This window comes from Mobula birostris, chromosome 9, assembly GCF_030028105.1.
Source record: "Mobula birostris isolate sMobBir1 chromosome 9, sMobBir1.hap1, whole genome shotgun sequence".
Lineage (NCBI taxonomy): Eukaryota > Metazoa > Chordata > Chondrichthyes > Myliobatiformes > Myliobatidae > Mobula > Mobula birostris.
The window spans coordinates 50,428,371-50,447,126 of NC_092378.1; positions in this window are offsets into that span (position 1 = coordinate 50,428,371).

An 18,756-nucleotide genomic window follows, 5' to 3' on the forward strand; every position below is an offset into this window, starting at 1 on the left:
GCAGGTGAGATCTCACCAAAGCCTTAAATCATTGCAATAAAAATAGAAAATGCTGGAAGTGCTCAGGCAACCACCTGTGGAAAGGGCAACATTCATGGTCTCAGATAAAAAGCATTCGGTTCCTTATATGAAACATTACCCTGTTTCATCTCTCTCCACAAATGCTGTCTCACCTGTCAAGTGTTTCCAGTAGTTTCTGTTCAGACCTTCAGTATCTGTAGATCTTCTGTTTTGGTTTTCCGAAATAATTTCAGTCAAGCATCTTTACTCCTGTGTCTCTCAAGGTCCAGCCCTACATCCCCGACGTGAGAGATGGAAACAGGCGAGGCTGGCTAACAGGGCTCTGGTGAAGACATCTCAGCTCAATCCCCTGTACAGTGGATGCAATGGATTGCAGAGGTGTTGATGAACTTCAATGATACCATCGATTTCAGAGAACAATAGAGACAGGAGGTCATTAATGGCCTATGCTTCGCTTAGGAGCTAAGGGCCTGAGTAATTAAGTAACTATCTTTACTCCTGTACTTGCATCCTCATGTAGTAAGAGCCAATATGCCATTTCCCTCCTTAATAGTTTGTAACAGAACACAGGGGACTGTGCATATGTGATCTATCCCCTTCATCTTCTTGGATCGTTCAAATTCTTCTGTCACTGAAATTAAGCTCCTGAGCTATTATCAGCCAAGCAACAATGGCTCATCCTTTGTTGAGAAATCTCTTTCCATCTCCTCACTGCCATCCTTCCCAGCAGTACACCCACGGAGATTCTCATTTTCAATATCTATATGTGCCTCAAGTTTATTGCCCCCCCAAGGCAAAGAATGCACTACCAGGCCATTTGAGAGTCAATTCCATCATTGCAAAATCCGGAGAATAATGTGCTTTAGAACTTCAGGACAAGTGACAGGAGATGTATCTCCACCTTTCACTCAATTCTGCAGAAATCAGTTTTTGAGCCTCAAATCATAGAGCATAGAACATGGAACACAACAGGAGAGTACCGGCCCTTCAGATCATGATGTTGTGCCAACCTTTAACCTACTCTAATTTCAATCTAGCCCCTCCTTCCTATAAGGCCCATTTTTCTATCATCCATGTGCCTATCTAAGATTTTCATAAATGCTCCCAATATATCGGCCTTTACCACCATCCCTGGTGGGGTGATCCATGCACTCTCAACTCTCTGTGTAAAAAAACTTACCTATAGTTTCCTCCAATCACCTTAAAATTATGCCACATGGCATTAGCCATTTCCATCTTGAATATAAAATTAATCTGTCATTGGTATTTCTAACAGTGCAAATGGATACAGAATAGGTCATAAAGTCATTGGTTCATACAGCATACAACCAGGCATTTTGGCCCACGGAATCTACACTAATAATTTACGATAAACCTACGTTAATCCTGTTTTATTATTCCTGCATTCCCATCAACTACCTACCACTTACTTGCATGATTTGCAGATGCCAGTTAAACTTCCAACTAAATGGAGACACATAACAACCATACACAAAATGCTGGAGGAACTCAGCAGGCCAGATATCTCCTTCCTGAGATCAACAGACAGGGGTCATTGTTTTAGTACTACTATTCATTTTGATAAGTAGCAGGGTGGTGTTACGTCTCTACCAAAGGAGGAGTAAGGCGCTCCTTCATTCTGCTAGCCTGCAGGTCTCCCTTGGGCAAGGTGCAGAACCTGCTTAGCCCCCCAATCAGGGTCATGTGAAGCCATGGTGGATGGTCGTATGAGCAGCAGGTCATATCACTTCCTGGTTATGCAACCACTGATGCCAGGAAGACAGTCTCTGAAGAGTATTGATAATGGCTGGGATCACCCGTCTTGTAAAGGCACTGACCAGAAGAAGGCAATGGCAAAACACTTCTGCAGAAAAATTTGCCAAAAGCAATTATGGTCACGGAAAGACCATGATCGCCCACATGATACGACACGGCACAGAACGAAGGATGAACAATCCATTTTGAAATGACCAGATTATAAGCCTGAATTTAAGATAAATATTAGCTTTATTTGTCACATGTACATCAAAACATACAGTGAAATGTGTCATTTGCATCAACAGCCAGCACTCTCCGAGGATGTGCTGGTTGCCATGCATCAAGCACCAATGACCTACTAACCCTAACCCGTATGTCATAGAAACATAGAAAACCTACAGCACAATACAGGCCCTTTGGCCCACAAAGTTGTACCAAACATGTCCCTGCCTTAGAAATTACTAGGCTTACACATAGCCCTCTATTTTTCTAAGCTCCATGTACCTATCCAAAAGTTTCTTAAAAGAGCTTATCGTTCCCGCCTCCACCACCGTCGCTGGCAGCCCATTCCACGCACTCATCACTCTTCGAGTAAAAAACTTACCACTGACATCTTCTCTGTACCTACTCCCCAGCACCTTAATCCTGTATCCTCTTGTGGCAGCCATTTCATCCCTGGGAAAAAGCCTCTGACAATCTACGTGATCAATGCCTCTCATCATCTTATACATCTCTATCAGGTCACTTCTCATCTTCCATCGCTCCAAGGAGAAAAGGCCGAGTTCACTCAACCTATTCTCATAAGGCATGCTCCCCAATCCAGGCAACATTCTTGTAAATCTCCTCTGCACCCTTTCTATGGTTTCCACATCCTTTCTGTAGTGAGGCGACCAGAAGTGAGCACAGTACTCCAAGTGGAGTCTGACCAAGGTCTGAAATAGCTGCAACATTACCTCTTGGCTCCTAAATTCAATTCCACGATTAATGAACACGAATACACCCTAAGCCTTCTTAACCACAGAGTCAACCTGCGCAGCTGCTTTGAATGTCCTGTAGGCTCGGACCCAAAGATCCCTCTGATGCTCCACACTGCCAAGAGTTTTACCATTAATACTATATTCTTCCATCATATTTGACCTACCAAAATGAACCACTTCACATTTCTCTGGGTTGAACTCCATCTGCCACTTCTCAGCCCAGTTTTGCATCCTATCAATGTCCCACTGTAACCTCTGATGGCCCTCCACACTATCCACAACACCCCCAACCTTTGTGTCATCAGCAAACTTACTAACCCATCCCTCCACCTCCTCATCCAGGTCATTTATGAAAATCACGAAGAGTAGGGGTCCCAGAACAAATCCCTGAGGCACACCATTGGTCACCGACCTCCATGCAGAATATCACCTGTCTACAACCACTCTTTGCCTTCTGTGGGCAAGCCAGTTCTGGATCCACAAAACAATGTCCCCTTGGATCCCATGCCTTCTTACTTTCTCAATAAGCCTTGCATGGGGTACCTTATCAAATTCCGTGTCTTTGAGATATGGGAAGAAACTGGTTCACCTGGAGGAAATCCACATGGTCACAGGGAGAAGGTACAAAATTCTTACAGACAAGGGTGGGTATTGAACCCAAAATGCTGATTACTGGCGCTGAAAGTGCAGCACTAATCACCACACCATCGTGTCACCGTATTTAAACTTCATAGCTGCCCGGTCCTATCACATCAGGAACAGCCTTCCCCAGTGCTATCATCACCCATCATAGAGCAGGCAGGACATTCAATATCCTGCCAAAGCTCTTTAAAGGAAAACAAAATAAGTTGTTTCTGAAATATGATTTTCCCAGATCCTTTGAGCAGCTAAACAGGTCAAAACTGCTTGGAGGTCACTGCATATCGATTGGACCCTGGGGTGGAGGTGGGGAAGATTCTTTGTCTGTGAAATTTTGCCCAACGTTCTGATGTACTGGCTTGATGGGAAAACAATACAGAGGGGGAAGAAACACTTGCATTGGTATCAGTCTCAATGTGGTTTCACAGCTCACCTTGCTTAATGCACGGGCACTGTTGAAATTATCTTTTCCCAGCACGTTGTCTGACCAGTCAAGTGTAATAGATGGCTATGAATTAAATCAAACTCTTTCCCTGCTTAATTGAGTTGCTTGAATGAACCAAAGACAAATTTGTTTAACTTTCTTTCTGAGGAGATTAGGAATTGCAATGACTCAGCAGACTTCAAGAAGCTGGACGGATAAAGATTAGCTTTATTTGTGTACAGTGAAACATACAGTGAAATGTGTTGCTTGTGTCAAATCAGCAAGGACTGTGTTATGTTTCCACACATCCAGTACCAACATGGCATGCCCACAGCCCACTAATCCTAGCCCTTACGTCTTTGGAATGATGGAGGAAACCGGAGACCTGGAGGAATGTTCCTGGACTCTGGTTACTCTTTATCTTGCTGTTTTTAAGTGGTTTGATCGGGTACCAGTGAAGAATGGCCAAGCGGCCTGCGTTGGCTTGCGGCGCAGCACTGAACTGAACTGGTGTCTTCCGCCTTCTTTCCCAATCCTGGAGAAGGGTCTCGGCCTGAAACATTGACTGGTTATTCATTTCCATAGATGCTACCAAAAATGCTCAGTTCCCCCAGCATTTTGTGTGTGTTACTTTGAGTACTACTGGTTTGATGTTTGTTATCTATGTGTTGTTCACTCACTTTTTGCCAGGTGAGCAATTTGGTCTTTTTTTCACACCTTTTCTTGTAAGGGTTCCATGTTGTTTCTTTGTTTCGTGGCTGCCTATGGGAGGACGAATCTTGAAACCCACATGGTCACAGGGAAAACAGACAGACTCCTTACAGACTGCAACATGAACTAACCCCTATCTTGCAGCTGACGTTGCAAAGCGTTATGCTCACTGCTATGCTGCCATGTCACTCCATGAATCAAGGAATCAAGCTTTGGTTCAGGCAGAGTTGGACTCCAACTCTGCATGATATTACATGGTCTGAGAGCATGATCACACTTTCTGAGTAAGTCCGTCTCAGATTTAAAAGGTGTCCAACCACATTTTGTGGAGTTCGTGGTCTTGTCTCTGGGATCCTACAGGATGCCATAATGGGGAATACTGAGTAGCCTCCTTTTTTCAGGAAGTCCCTCAGAATCCAGAACGGCTTACATCTGCTCCCGTTTTGTGGGTTCAGAGGGGGCTGAAGTAGTGTAGCAGTGAGCACACATTGCTTTACAGTGCCATTGATCACCATCAGGGTTCAATTCCTATTGCTGCCTGTAGGGAATTTATATGCTCTTCCCATGACGGTGAGGTTTCCTCCAGATGATCTGGCTTCCTCTCACATTCCACAGAAGTATGATTAGGGTTAGTGAGTTGTGGCCATGCTACGTTGATGCTGGAAGTATGGTGACATGCACAATCATCGCTGATTTGATTTAATGCAAATGGAGCATTTCACTGTATATTTTGATGTTTAGATGTATATATGAAATCTTTATCTCCCTCCTTAGCCACAGACTCTTCCATAGATGGAGCAACACACACAACGCTGCAGGAACTAAGCGGGTCAGGCAGTATCTGTGGTGGGAAACGAGTCGTCAGTTTTTCAGGTTGAGACTCTTCATCTGGGCTGGAAAGAAAGAGGGGAGATAGCCAGTATAAGAAGTTGGCAGGAAGGGATGGATGGAGGGGTGCATCTGGGTGAGGGGAATGACGTCTGTTGGCAGAGGGACAAGAATGGAAATGATCTCAGAAGCTGGGAGATGAGGGGTAGAAACGACAAATGTCTGAAGGTGATGGAATTTATACAAGAGGAAGGTGGAACATGGAATTAAAGGGAGGGAGAGTGAGGAGGGGAACCGGTGGGAGAGGTGTGTGGGTGATGCACAGATGGAGTAGGTGGAGGAGGGTAAGGAGATATGGTGCAAGGGGCTGGTGGATCAGAAAGAGAGACAGAGAAAAACGGGGAAAAGGGACAGAGGGATAATGGTTACCAGATGTCTGAGAATTTGATAATCATGCCACCAGATTGGAGACTGCAAGGCAGAAGATGAGGTGCTGGTTCTCTCATTCCCTCAACCCAATGCACTAACTATCCACTTCTCACCATAGATACTACCTGAACGACTGTGTCCCTCCATGTTCCAGTATTGAGGTTTCTTGTGTCTTTTAATCAGAATCGGAATCAGGTTTATTATCACTGACGTGTCATGACATTACTTATTTTGTGGCAGCCATACAGTGCAAGAAATAAAAAATATTATAATGTACAACAAAAAAAATAAACAAATCAGGCACAAGAGAAATACGGAAGTAGTGGTCATGGACTATTCAGAATGTGGAAGAAGCTGTACTAAAAGATTCAGTGTGTGCCTTCAGTCTCCTGTACCTCCTCCCCAATAGTAGTAATGATGGATACCACCTTCCTGAAGCACAACTATTTGAAGATGTCTCTGATGGTATGGAGATTTGAACTGCCTGAGTCCACGCCCTCTGCAGACTCTTTCAATTCTACACTTTGGAGCATTCACACCAGATGGTATTGCGACCAGTCAGATTGATCTCAACGGTACACCTGTAGAAATTTCCTAGCATCTTTGGTAGCAAATCAAATCAAATCTCATCAAGTTCCGACTGGAGTACAGCTGCTGGCATGTCTTCATTAAAGTGTTGGGCCCAGGACAGATCCTCCGAGATGCTGATGCCCAGGAACTTGAAGCTGTTCACCCACTGCACTGCTGATCCCTTGATGAGGACTGATGTGTGTTCTCCCAACTTCTCCTTCTTGAAGCCCACAATCAGTTCCTTTGTCTTGTTGACATTGAGTATGTGAAGGAGAACCTGGCTGAGTATTAAAGACCTGTGCTGATCAACTGGCTGGAGTATTTACCGATATCTTTAACCTCTCGCTTTGGCAGTCTGAGGTATCCACCTGCTTCAAGTAGACTTCAGTTATACTGGTGCCCAAGGAGAATGTGGTAACCTGTCTTGATGACTATCATCCAGGAGCACTTATCCACTGTGATGAAGTGCGTTAACAGGACAGTAGTGAAGCGACTTGGATACTGCCGAAGGGTCACGGCCTGAAACATCAACTGTACTTTTCTTTCCATAGTTGCTGCCTGACCTACTGATTTCCTTCAGCATTTTGTATGTGTTGCTTGGATCCATTCCAATTTGCCTATCAGCAGAAAAGCTCCACAGATGCCACTTGATTGGTTCTTCACTCAATCCTGAAACACCTGGTCAGCAAAGGTGTATACATCAAGATTCTCTTTAATGAATATAGCTCAGCATTCAATCCAATCACGCTCTCAAAATTAATCAATAAGCTTCAATGCCTTATGAGCAATTAGATCCTCAATCTTCTCACCTGCAGACCCCAGTAAGTTCAGATTGGCAACCATATCTCCTCAGTACAGGTATATTGTTAGCTGAATCAAAGATGATGATGAATCAACAGATAGGAAGGAGAGTGAAAACCTGGCTGTGGTGCCACAACAACAACCTCTTAATCAATGGCAGAAAGACCAAAGAGCTGATTATAGTCATCAGAAAGAGAAAACTGGAGGTCCATTAACCAGGCCTCATCAGGGGACCAGAGGTGTAGGGAGTCAGCAACTTTAAATTCCTTGGTGTTATTATTGAAATGTACCTGTCCTGGCCCAGCACGTAAGTACAATTATGAAGAAGCATGGCAACACCTCTACTTTCTTAGAAGTTTGAGAAGATTTGGTATGGCATATAAAACTTTAACAAACTTCTATAGATGTCTGGTGGAGATTATATTGACTGGCTGCATCACAGCCTGGTATGGAAACACCAATGCTTTTGAATGGAAAATCCTAGAAAAAGTAGTGGATACGGCCCAGTCCATCATGGGCAAAGCCCTCCCCACCATTGGGCATATATATGTGGAGCATTGTCACGGGAAAGTAGCATCCATCATCAGGGACCCACCACTACCAGATCATGCTCCCTTCTCACTGCTGTCATCAGGAAGAAGGTACAGGAGCCTCAGGAGCCACACCACCAGGTTCAGGAACAGTTAGTACCCCTCAACCATCATGCTCTTGAACCAAAGGGGATAACTTCACTCAACTACACTTGTTCCATCAATGAACTGTTCCCAGAAACTATGGACTCACTTCTAAGGAATCTTTATCTCATGTTTTTAATATTTATTGCTTATTTATTTAATATTATTATTTCCTTTTTCTTTCTTTTGTATTTGCACATTGGCTATCCACCTGTTGGGTGTGGTCTTTCATTGATTCTATGATGGTTATTGGATTTATTGAGTATGCCTACAAGAAAATAAATCTCAGGGTTATATATGGTGAAATATGGGTACTTTGATAATAACTTTGCTTTGAGCTTTGAGGTTGCTGCTGCAAAACCATTTGGCCCGCTGTTCTATTTTTCTCCTGTATGCCTCTTAATCGTTATCTGAGATTCTGCCAACATTGGTGTAATTGGCAAATTTATAGATGACATTTGAGCTCTGCTTGCTACACGTTCATAAGTGTACAAAGGGTAGAGTACGCATCTTTGAGGTCTGCCTGTGTCATCTCTTACACTTGCTTCACTTTCTGCCGGGGTCATGTGTCTCCAGAACTTCTGTATATCTATAAGCTAGATGGCAGAAGAGCCTAGAAAGATTCTATCCTGAACACTTGTGGTGAATTTGCAACAAGAAGGATTGACAGAATTAAGATCAACAGGAGCTGGAAAGAAAATCCTCCTCTGGTTGGAGTCAGACCAGAAGAGAAGGGAATTTTTGTTGGATTCTCAATCTTCATCACAGACCCAGGAGTAGTCCAGTATATTCTTGGTTGAACCAACATCAGTTACTTCACTAAACATCTATGATCTTTCACTATTCTTAAATTCATAGAGGCACAAAACATGAAAGTAGGCCATTCAGCCTCTTAAGTGGGCACTGTATCAATTTGCACTAATCTCATTTTATGCTCCCTATATTCCTATCAAGTCCTCCCAGGTGCTGTCAAGCATCTACACATTAAAGGCAACACACCGCAGCCAATTAACCTGACAAGGTACATATCTTTGGGATGTGGGATGAAATGAGAGCATCCTGAGGAAACCGAAGGAGAAACTGGAAACTCCACACAGATAATGCTGGAAGTCAAGATTGAACCTGGGTTAGGCTGAGTTGTTCTCCAATCTTGGCAGTCTATTTGCAAATGCGTCATCAGTGCACTGTTCACTTGTGCAGTGTCCTCCAAATGCTCAGCTTTTATATACCTATCAATCAGTTGATTGGCCACTATTAGGGGAACTCAATTGTGAAATAGGAAGGGGTCTCGTCACTAACTGATTGCGTGGTGAACTCTGTGCAGTGTCTGGAGTTTTGCCTTCCTTGGCTTATAAATAGGATTGGGGTCTACATGTCTGTTTTTAGAATTGTTTGTGGAGAACTATGCTTCTTAGATTTCCCTTGCATGCCAGGTGTTTGCTTACACCATGACTTTCACTGATGCCAAGTCGAATTTGTACTCCTCTTGATCGTCATGGGTAAAGACGAGGAAGAGTTGGTCCCGCTGCTTCTCAGCCAGTTGACCTTCATGGATCCTTGTGGACAGTTTGCTTCCAGTTTGGTCAACATAACATTTCCTGCAATACAGTCTCTGCACTGGAATTTGTACAGTAGACCACATTGGCCTTGTCCAGCAGCTTGGTTTATACTTTAGGTCTGCAAAGTACTCTCCTCAATGTTGCTGTTGGTTTATGTGCAACTGAAATTCTATGCTTTTGAAGCAGTCAGGCTATCATTTCCAAGATATTTCAAATGTATGGAAGGGCAAACCATTTGGTCGCCTCTTGGTGCATTGTCGACCTTGTAGGCATCTTTGTATGAAGTTAGGTAGGTACGCATTTCATGAAAATACTTTGAGGAGATGTGAAACAATTCTATGAACAGAATGTAGACCTCGATCTCATTTATAAGTCAATGCGGGCAAAATTCCGGACAAGGCACAAAGTTTGCCACACAACAATCAGCAACAAGACCCCTCACTATGGCACAATTGAGTTTCTGTAATAATGGCCAATGAACTGATTGATAAGTATATAAAGGCCGAGCATTTGGAAGACACACCACAAGTGAACAGTGCACTCATGATGTCTCCTTGCATGGTGATCAAACGTTTGCAAATGGATTGCCAATATCGGAGAGCAACTCAACCCAACCATCATCCACCCAAGTGAAGTATTTTCCAAGTTAGTCCTTGAACTTGGGTTATTGGGGTTGTGAGGTAGTTGCTCTGCCAACTGCACCAGGACACCACCTTTCCATTTATTGCGGTTTATTCAGAGCTGTTTCTCCACTGAAGAAACCAACCTCTGACTGGGTGACTGCTCTGGAGAACACCTCCATTAAGGCTGCAGTCCCTAAGCTTCCTGTCATCAGTCTCTATAATACCTCCAACACATTTGCACTTAAAAGTATTTCTTGTTGCATGTCATGCCAACACCCCACAGCAAATTCCTAATACATGTAAATGTATATAGTGAATAAAATTGATCCCTGATCCTTGATCTTAGCTGTTCCACTGAAGCTCAATATAAGCTCAAGGAAGAGCACCTCATCTTCTGACTAAGCACATTACAACACTCAGGACTCATAAGACATAAGACCATAAGATATTGGAGTAGAATTAGGCCACTCAGCCCATCGAGTCTGCTCCACCATTCCATCTTGTGTGATCTATTATCTCTCGCAATTTTATTCTCCTGCCTTCTTCGCGTAGCCTTTGATGCCTTTACCAATCAAGAACAATCAATCTCCACTTTAAATATACCCAATCATTTAGCCTCCACCGCCATCCACGGCAATGAATTCCACCGATTCACCACCACCTGGCTACAGAAATTCCCCCTCATCTCTGTTCTAATGGGACATCCATCTATTTTGAGGCTGTGCCCTCTGTTCCTGGAAAACATTGGGTTCAATAATTTTATATATTTACATATTTCTGTTTTCCAGCATTCAGATTTTATTTTCTCTCTCTTCTCTGGGTATTTCAGATTTTACTGTTTTGCTTTCATTGACCTCCCCCTACTCATTCCTCTCCAGCCAGCGTCACTACTGATATCTTGGTCAATTTTTCCTGCTCTCCATGTCAATGTAGATCCAAGAAAGTGCAGATACAGAAATTATAGTTAAACAACAGGGAATGCTGGAACTGCTCATCAAGTTGGTCTACATAAGGGGAAAGAGAAACAGAGTTAAGGTTGTGGGAGAGAGAGGTAAAGGGCATTGAATGTGGATCTGGGGATACAGGAAGTTCAGTATCCCGGGAGACAAGGGATAGCTTGAATATACCCATCATCTTGGGTGGGAATAAATTATGATGAATTGCAGTCAGAATCTGCCCGGGGTGAGCTAGAGCCAAACACATTTGTTCAGGAAAGAGGTGTCATTGTGGAATGGATGGGGTTTGGTTAACAGCTTGTCAAATAAGACAAGCAGAAACCACAGAAGATGAACAAGGCAAAGGAGACAGAATGGAGTCCTGTTGAAGAGCAGGGTACAATTTCCTCAAGCTAGAAACTCCTGGAACAGGCGTGACAGGGGCAGTTAAATCTTCGGTAAAGAACAACCTGCTGGTGGAACTCAGCTGAGACACAAGAGAGACTGCAGACGCTGTCAGTCTGGAGCACCACGCACAAAATCAGCGGAGATGTATGAGATTCTGCAGATGCTATAACTCTGGAGCAAGACACACAAAATGATGGAGGAACTCAGTGGGTTGGGCAGCATCTATGATCAGAAATGGACAGATGACCATTTTCATCAAGACCCTTCATCTGGACTGAAAGATAGAGGAGAGAGAGAGATCAGTGCAAAGAAGAGACGGGAAGGGGTGGAGTAAGAGCTGGCAAGCAATAGGCACGATCAGCAGATGGCGGATAGAGTGTGAGGCGCAGGGAGGGGATGGGTAGGCTGACAATAATGATAGCATCTGATAGGAGAGGAGAGGTGAGCATAGGTGTCACAAAACAGGCGGTGTTGATAAGAAGACTAATAGTACAGCAACATCTTCACCAGCTCCTGAAACAAAGTGCCTGAGTTGAATGTAACCATAATCCTTCTCCATTAATGGATATACTGGGACGAGCACATACATGGCATAGAATAAGTGACCTGAAAATAAGTCATAGATTCATAGAATACACTACGACCCACTACGACCATGTCAACCATTGTATTTACCTACAATAGGTCCATCACCTCCTCTGCCAGTGTGCTTTAGACCTCAAACACTCTCTGTGTGAAATGGCTCTCTCAGATCCCGTGGACACCCCACATGATTGCAGTTTATCTCTTATCCTGTTCATTTATCTGTAGCTCTGATCCAGAGCCAGGCTCTGTTTAGATAAATAGATGGCCATGAATCTGTATCCAACAGAAATCAAGCCAGAAATTTGCTCAATGAATTTTCATGTAATAAAAAAGTGGAACTCTTGAATAAAGAGCTTGCACTGATGTAGTGTTTCCAAGACCATCAGGAGACAGGTTGGTGTCAAGTCAGCAATGCCAGAAAGTTGATGCCAATAGATATGGAACAGAGCACAGAACGTGAGAGCAGAGAATCAGAAGCAGGAGTATTATCACTGACAGGCATGAAATTTGTTGTTTTGTAGCAGTACATTGCATGACATAAAATATTACTATAAGTTATAAATAAGTAAGTAAATAAATAAATAACATACATAAATATGTAAATAATGCAAAAGAGGAATAGAGAGGTAGTATTCATGGGTCCGTGGACCATTCAGAAATCTGATAGCAGAAGGGAAAACGATGTTCCTAAAATGTTGAGTGTGGGTCGTCAGGTTCCTGTACCTTCCCTCTGATGCCAGCACTGAGAAGAGGGCATGACCCATGTTGTGAGGGACCCTTAATAACGGATGCCTCCTTCTTGAGGATTGGTGTGATGTGTGTGTATGTACATGGTCGTGTGTGCATGTACATGGTCGTGTGTGCGTGCGTGTGTCTATGTGCAGGTACATCAGAAAAGGAGAGAATCAAGCACAGCTAGATGCCTCCCTCATGGAACAGTCATAGTTCCACAATGTAGAACGATCTGGTGGGTAAAGTATTGGAGAATGATCCCATGGTGGAGGTGCCTCCCAGCTACATTCAGAAGTCTCGGGAAAAAAGTGAGAGAAAGGATTATACAAAATAAATAACTATTTCTGCTATTAGAACTCAGTTGACAACAGCTGGCTTTTGCTTCTGGGCTGGCAGAGGTAGCTGTTCTGAGATCTCTCAGCTTTGCTTTTGGATAGCAGGACGCTCATTTTCCATGTTGTGTTGCACTTGCTCTCCCATTCATTACATCCGCAGACAGGGTTGAGCTCGAAAGGGCTGTTTTACTTAACCACGGAAGTTTCTAGGGAAGAGTTAAAGGTTACCCATCCGTCAAGTAATGACCAACAGACAGGTCCTTTTCTACTTACAACTATGGCATGGCACACTGCACAGCCATTAAATGCTTAAGGTTATGCGTTTTGAAAGGACAACATTTCATTTATCAAGCAGTTTCACATGATTGTGGAAAGTACTAGGTCCAAGCAATGATCTCCCCTCAGTAAAAAAAGAATGATAGAAGTACTCAATAGGTCAGGAAGCATCTGTGGAGAGAGAAACAGAGATAGGATTCTGGCTTGACGGCATTTTGTTGGTTCGTAGATGCTACTCAGCTGGGGGAAGTGCAAAGATTTATGGGGTCGTTGCCGGGACTCAAGGGATTGAGTTAGGGAGAGAGGTTGAGCAGATTGGGACTTTTTTTTACTGGAATGTAAAGAGACTGTATTTATCTGATCTTCCATTCCAATCTCAACGCAAAAAAACAAGCTATTTCTTCAGAACGTTGTAGGCTGAGGAGAGATCGGGTATAAGTTTATAAAATTATATGAGGCATACACAACGTAGACAGTCAAAGACTTTTTCCCAGGCTGCAAAAGTCAAACGAATTTTTGGATTTAAGGTGAGAGGGGGAAAGTAAAAAGAAGACATACAAGGCAAATTTTTTTACAGAGAGAATGGTAGATGCCTGGAACGCACTGACAAGAGCAGTAGTGGAAGCAGACACAATAGCAACATTTATGAGGTATTTAGGCTGGACACATGAACATGCAGGGAGCAGAGGGACATAGACTAAATGATTAACTTAAATTGGCATCATGGTCAGTGCACACATTGTTCCTGTGTTGTACTGTTCTGTGTTTTATGATCTACAACAAGTGGCTTCCTGGTATTAATTCCATATTCATACTGCTTACATTTTCAAGTTATTCCAGAATAATGTTTAATAACTTCCTACCTCACATTTATATAAATTTCTGTCATCTAGTTGTTGGTAAATGATGTGCTGCTGAATTCATATATTATGGAGACACTAAAGAGAAAAAAATCTTCTAACAGCCACTTAATGTTTGTGTCTGCTCTGTATTTCCTAACTGTTTTGATCATCAAAGAATTCTATGAAAGCTAAAGCCTGCAGGTGCTGAAAATCTGAGATAAAAGTGCTGGAAGTACTCAGTAGGCCCAGCAACATCTGAAGAGAGTAAGAGAGTTAAATTGATGACAGATTAACAAAACTGGGGAAACAAGTTAGGGAAGAGCAATGAAGAGGAAGAGAGGGCTGGAATAAAGGGAATGTTTGAGAATATAATTATTGTTGCTTTTTTTTTAGGAAATCAGTGTAGCTGATAGTGCTAACATTTATCATCTCTTCCAGCTCTCCCTAGAGATGAGGTTGTTGGATGGTAATAGTGCAGAACAATATGACAAAGAACAAAAGATAGGTACGGGGGAGGAATAATTGAAAAAAGAAGGATTCTTAGTGGAACTTAATGAATTCTGCACAGAGTTCTCTCTTTCTGTTTCTCGACTTAATGGTGCATGAATACTAGTGAACAATCAAAATTTCAGGTGAAAGATGAGAAAAAAAATGTCAGAATGTCCAATGGAGTGCAAAGCAATTCAAATATTAAATAGAAAACTAGCTATTATTTAAAATTTAAAATTAGAAGGCTCTATAACAAATGAGATGCAGAAGGCTCTTCTAAGTATTTAATCAACTTCTCAATGAAATTTGTTTCCATTGTTTTACAGAGTCTGAAGGTATCTCAAAAGAGATGAGAAAGCAGTGAAGTAATTCACAAATGGTAATTAAAAACTTGTTCAGTGGATGAGTCAGTAGGTTAGACAAACTTGAACACGAGCTTCCCAGACATACGATGCTCACTTATTAATTCCATCCCTCCTTCCCCAGGCGCTTGCTCTGTCTCTTCCGGTGTGGAATCTGCCAGTGTATGTGCAAGCAACGATTGAGAGATCATCTGTCTCTATTTTACATTCCTACAGCTTGTAATTTCTGCCTCACAGACAGATAAAAGGTTAGTTCTGACACAGTTCACTTGCTTGAACATGGAAAGTGGTTTCAGTCCCAGCAGTACTGCACTGTTCACTTGCAATATTAGCTTCCAATGTGAAGGTTCAGTGGTACTGCTCATCACTGAGCCTGGTTACAAATCACTGGGGATACAACAACTTTTATTCGTCACACATGCTCCTCTTCTGCTCAAGCACAAAGCTATTACTTGACATCATCTGCGTACAGGGCTCCTTGAGGCCTACACAATACAACAGTAAAGGATATTTCATGAATATATTACTCAGGGGAAGAGTTAGTTTATATATAAATCAGGTGACTATTAACTAATGATGTCCCTGTGATTTGAAGCATCCAGTGCTTATGAATAATTAGTTGAATTAGCAAGGAAGAGAGTATGAAAAAATAAATAAATGCAATATTCCCAGAAGAAACAAGTAACATCCCAGAAATCTTGGTAGGGTAGCACGACGATTAGCGTGACATTATTAAAACTTGGGGCGGTGGAGTTTAGAGTTCAGTCCTGACATCCTCCCCATCAAACGCCTGGTGTACCGTATAGCCTACAGTATAATAAGAGACTACTTTATGTTTTAGTAACACATCATTGAATATGCTATTAGGCTCATATTGATCTGTATGTGTGTGCTGAGTTCGGATTCTGCGAGTAAAGAACCAAGAATCTTAGCTCCAGTCTCCAGCGTTTTTATTAATAGCATTGTTGTGTAACCAGTCCACATACACAACAAATTGGTGACAAGGTTAATGAACCTACATCTTATTGGAACGTCGGCTTTTAGTTGATAACGACACTCGGAGGAAGAGCACAAGGAACGAGCCAAGGAGCGCGACAAGGAGGCAGAACGAGACCGTGAGTCCAAAAGGAAGCGGGAGCACAGCCAGGGTCGGGAACGTCGGGAGACCAAGAGACACAGTCGGAGCTGCAGCATGTCCAGGTGAGACCACAGCCAGCGCTGACCCCCAGAGGCTGAGGGTCTGCCTGTCTCAGAAGGGAGATAAAAAGGAGTGAAACACGCATCTAGACAGAGTGCACTCGTGGCGCTAGTAAAAAGAAACACGAGTCAAAAAAAAACAAGGGGAAACAGGGCTAAATTGACATAACAAAGATGCCGATGATTGGAACCATTACAGCATTTGATAGTGGCATTGAAGACTGGGCAACTTACATTGAGAGAGTAGAGTTATATCGTGAGGCTAACGGTGTTAATGATGAAAAGAAAGTCAGCGTCTTACTCAGTATTATGGGAGCAAAAACATACGGGCTGCTACGGAGCTTGTTAACCCCTGAAAAGCCAGCTGACAAAATGTTCAAGCAAATAGTAGACACTCTCCAACAGCATTTAAACCCCAAACCGCAGGTCATTGCTGAAAGATTTAATTTTCACAAATGAAATCAAAGCAAAAATGAAAGCATTTCTGAATTTTGTGTTGAATTGTGCAAATTACCAGAACGTAGTCAATTTGGAGCTGGTCTATCGGATGCATTGAGGGACAGGTTAGTGTGTAGCATGCATTGTGAAACCACACAGAAGAAGCTCCTGGGTGAAAAAGATCTTACGTTAGAGAAGGTGCTGAATATTGCAATATCAATGGAAACAGTAGCACGGGGTGCTTCAGAGATACAACAAAAACCTCTGGAATATGCTACGAATAAAATGTCACTGAACAGAAATGAAGGAAAGAAATGTTACCATTGTGGAAACATGTCACATGACCCTGATGACTGTTGGTTTAAAGACAAAGAATGCAGAAACAGAAGACATCCCGCCCTACAAAATCTCATTTCAGGGAGGTCTCAACCGGAAGTCTCAAACTCACAGCAGTCTGTGTCAATGAATTTGTTAATTTTGCAAGACATCAGATTCACAAGTGTTTTATGAGACAGCTGACTTCTGAATTCTGTCTTAATGTGACGCACCATGCTGAATGCCCTTTCTACATCACAATTAGAATTTGGCGGCACCAAAAGCAGCTTCATCAACTGGCAGAGCTCTTTGAATCTCAACTGCCCTGTTCTCACAAATTTTACTTTGGACAGCTTCCCCCAGAACTCATCAACTGGCAAACTTTTGTACATTGGCACCAGTCCTTCAAGGTTAGTTGAGACATAATTCAGGACTCGCCTCAATACGTCTTTTAGTCATTTAACCCACCATGGGCAATCGAAAAGTCACTGTTGCAAACAGTGCAGTGAGCAACACTGTCATTATTTTTGACCCCTATTAGGCAGGGGTACACTTTAGCATAGTCTGGGGTGAAGTACATTTTATATTTTCTTTTGTTGAAACACTCTGCCATGGCGCTGCAGGACACTAAACTGAACTGATGGACAATGAAAGAGAGAGAGAGGTCAACTGTAAAGCCCACACACAAAGAAAACTAATAAGTCTACTTAGCACAAAGGGAGACCAATCAGGATGCTCTCCCTGTCACTCTCTCACTACGTCTGTCACTCGCTCTCTATGTTTCTCTCTCTCCCTCTCGCTCGCTCTCAAAAAATTAGATTTTCGGGATATTGTATATAATTTGCAGGTGTCAGGGAGCAGCTATCAATATGCTGGAGACTCCCAGAACTTCCAGGAGAGCTGGGATGTCTGAAACTGTGGCAAACAGGGCCACATTGGCAGAGTATGCAAAGCTAGTAAACAACAGAAAAAGGGAAAAATACAGAAAAACAAGAAACCTCAGAAAGGAAAATACAACAAAGTACACAAAATGAAAGAAGGCAGCTCTGACGAAAGCAGTTCTGATGAAAACGACTCTGACGAAAGCAAATTGTCTTGTCGGCAACTTCACAGCGTGAAAGAGACAGATGATCGAAGAGTAATAAGGATCACTCCACAAGTGGCGGGCTTGAGACTGAAAATGGAGTTGGGCACAGGCTCAGCTTTAACAGTGATCTCTGTACATGACTACCTCTGAAGCAAACTAAACTACAACTAAAGACCTACACAGGACAGAAAGTGCATCCCAAGGGTAAAATTAAAGTGACAGTGACCTACGGAGACAAAACACAGCAGCTGAACCTCTATGTACTGTAACATGGAGGACCACCATTGTTGGAATGTGAATAGCTCAGGAAAATCCAGTTGGATTGGCACACCATCAAGGCACTAGGTGTATCAACAAAGGAGGGCAGCTCGGTGGGGAAGATGTCCGCAGCTCCCCTCTCACCTGTCGTCGACTATTACAATGACAAGGAAGAACTAGACAGCGTCGACAATGAGGACGAACGCAGTATCCGTGGCCGCGACTCAGATGAAGATACAGAGGATGCAAGGGAGACAGATATTGCCAATAAGCAGGATGATGAAGACTACCTGGAAGTAAAAGAGCAGATGTACCAGGAGAAATTGACATCTCTCAAAAGACAGCTACAGCAGTTACAGGAAGGCACTTTGCAGGAGTATCAGAAAAGGATGAAGAAACTAGATCAATACAAGGAAAGAATATGAAATGCAGAGCTTTTTCTGCAACTGGAGACAGAACAAGTGGAAAGGAATTATATTAAAG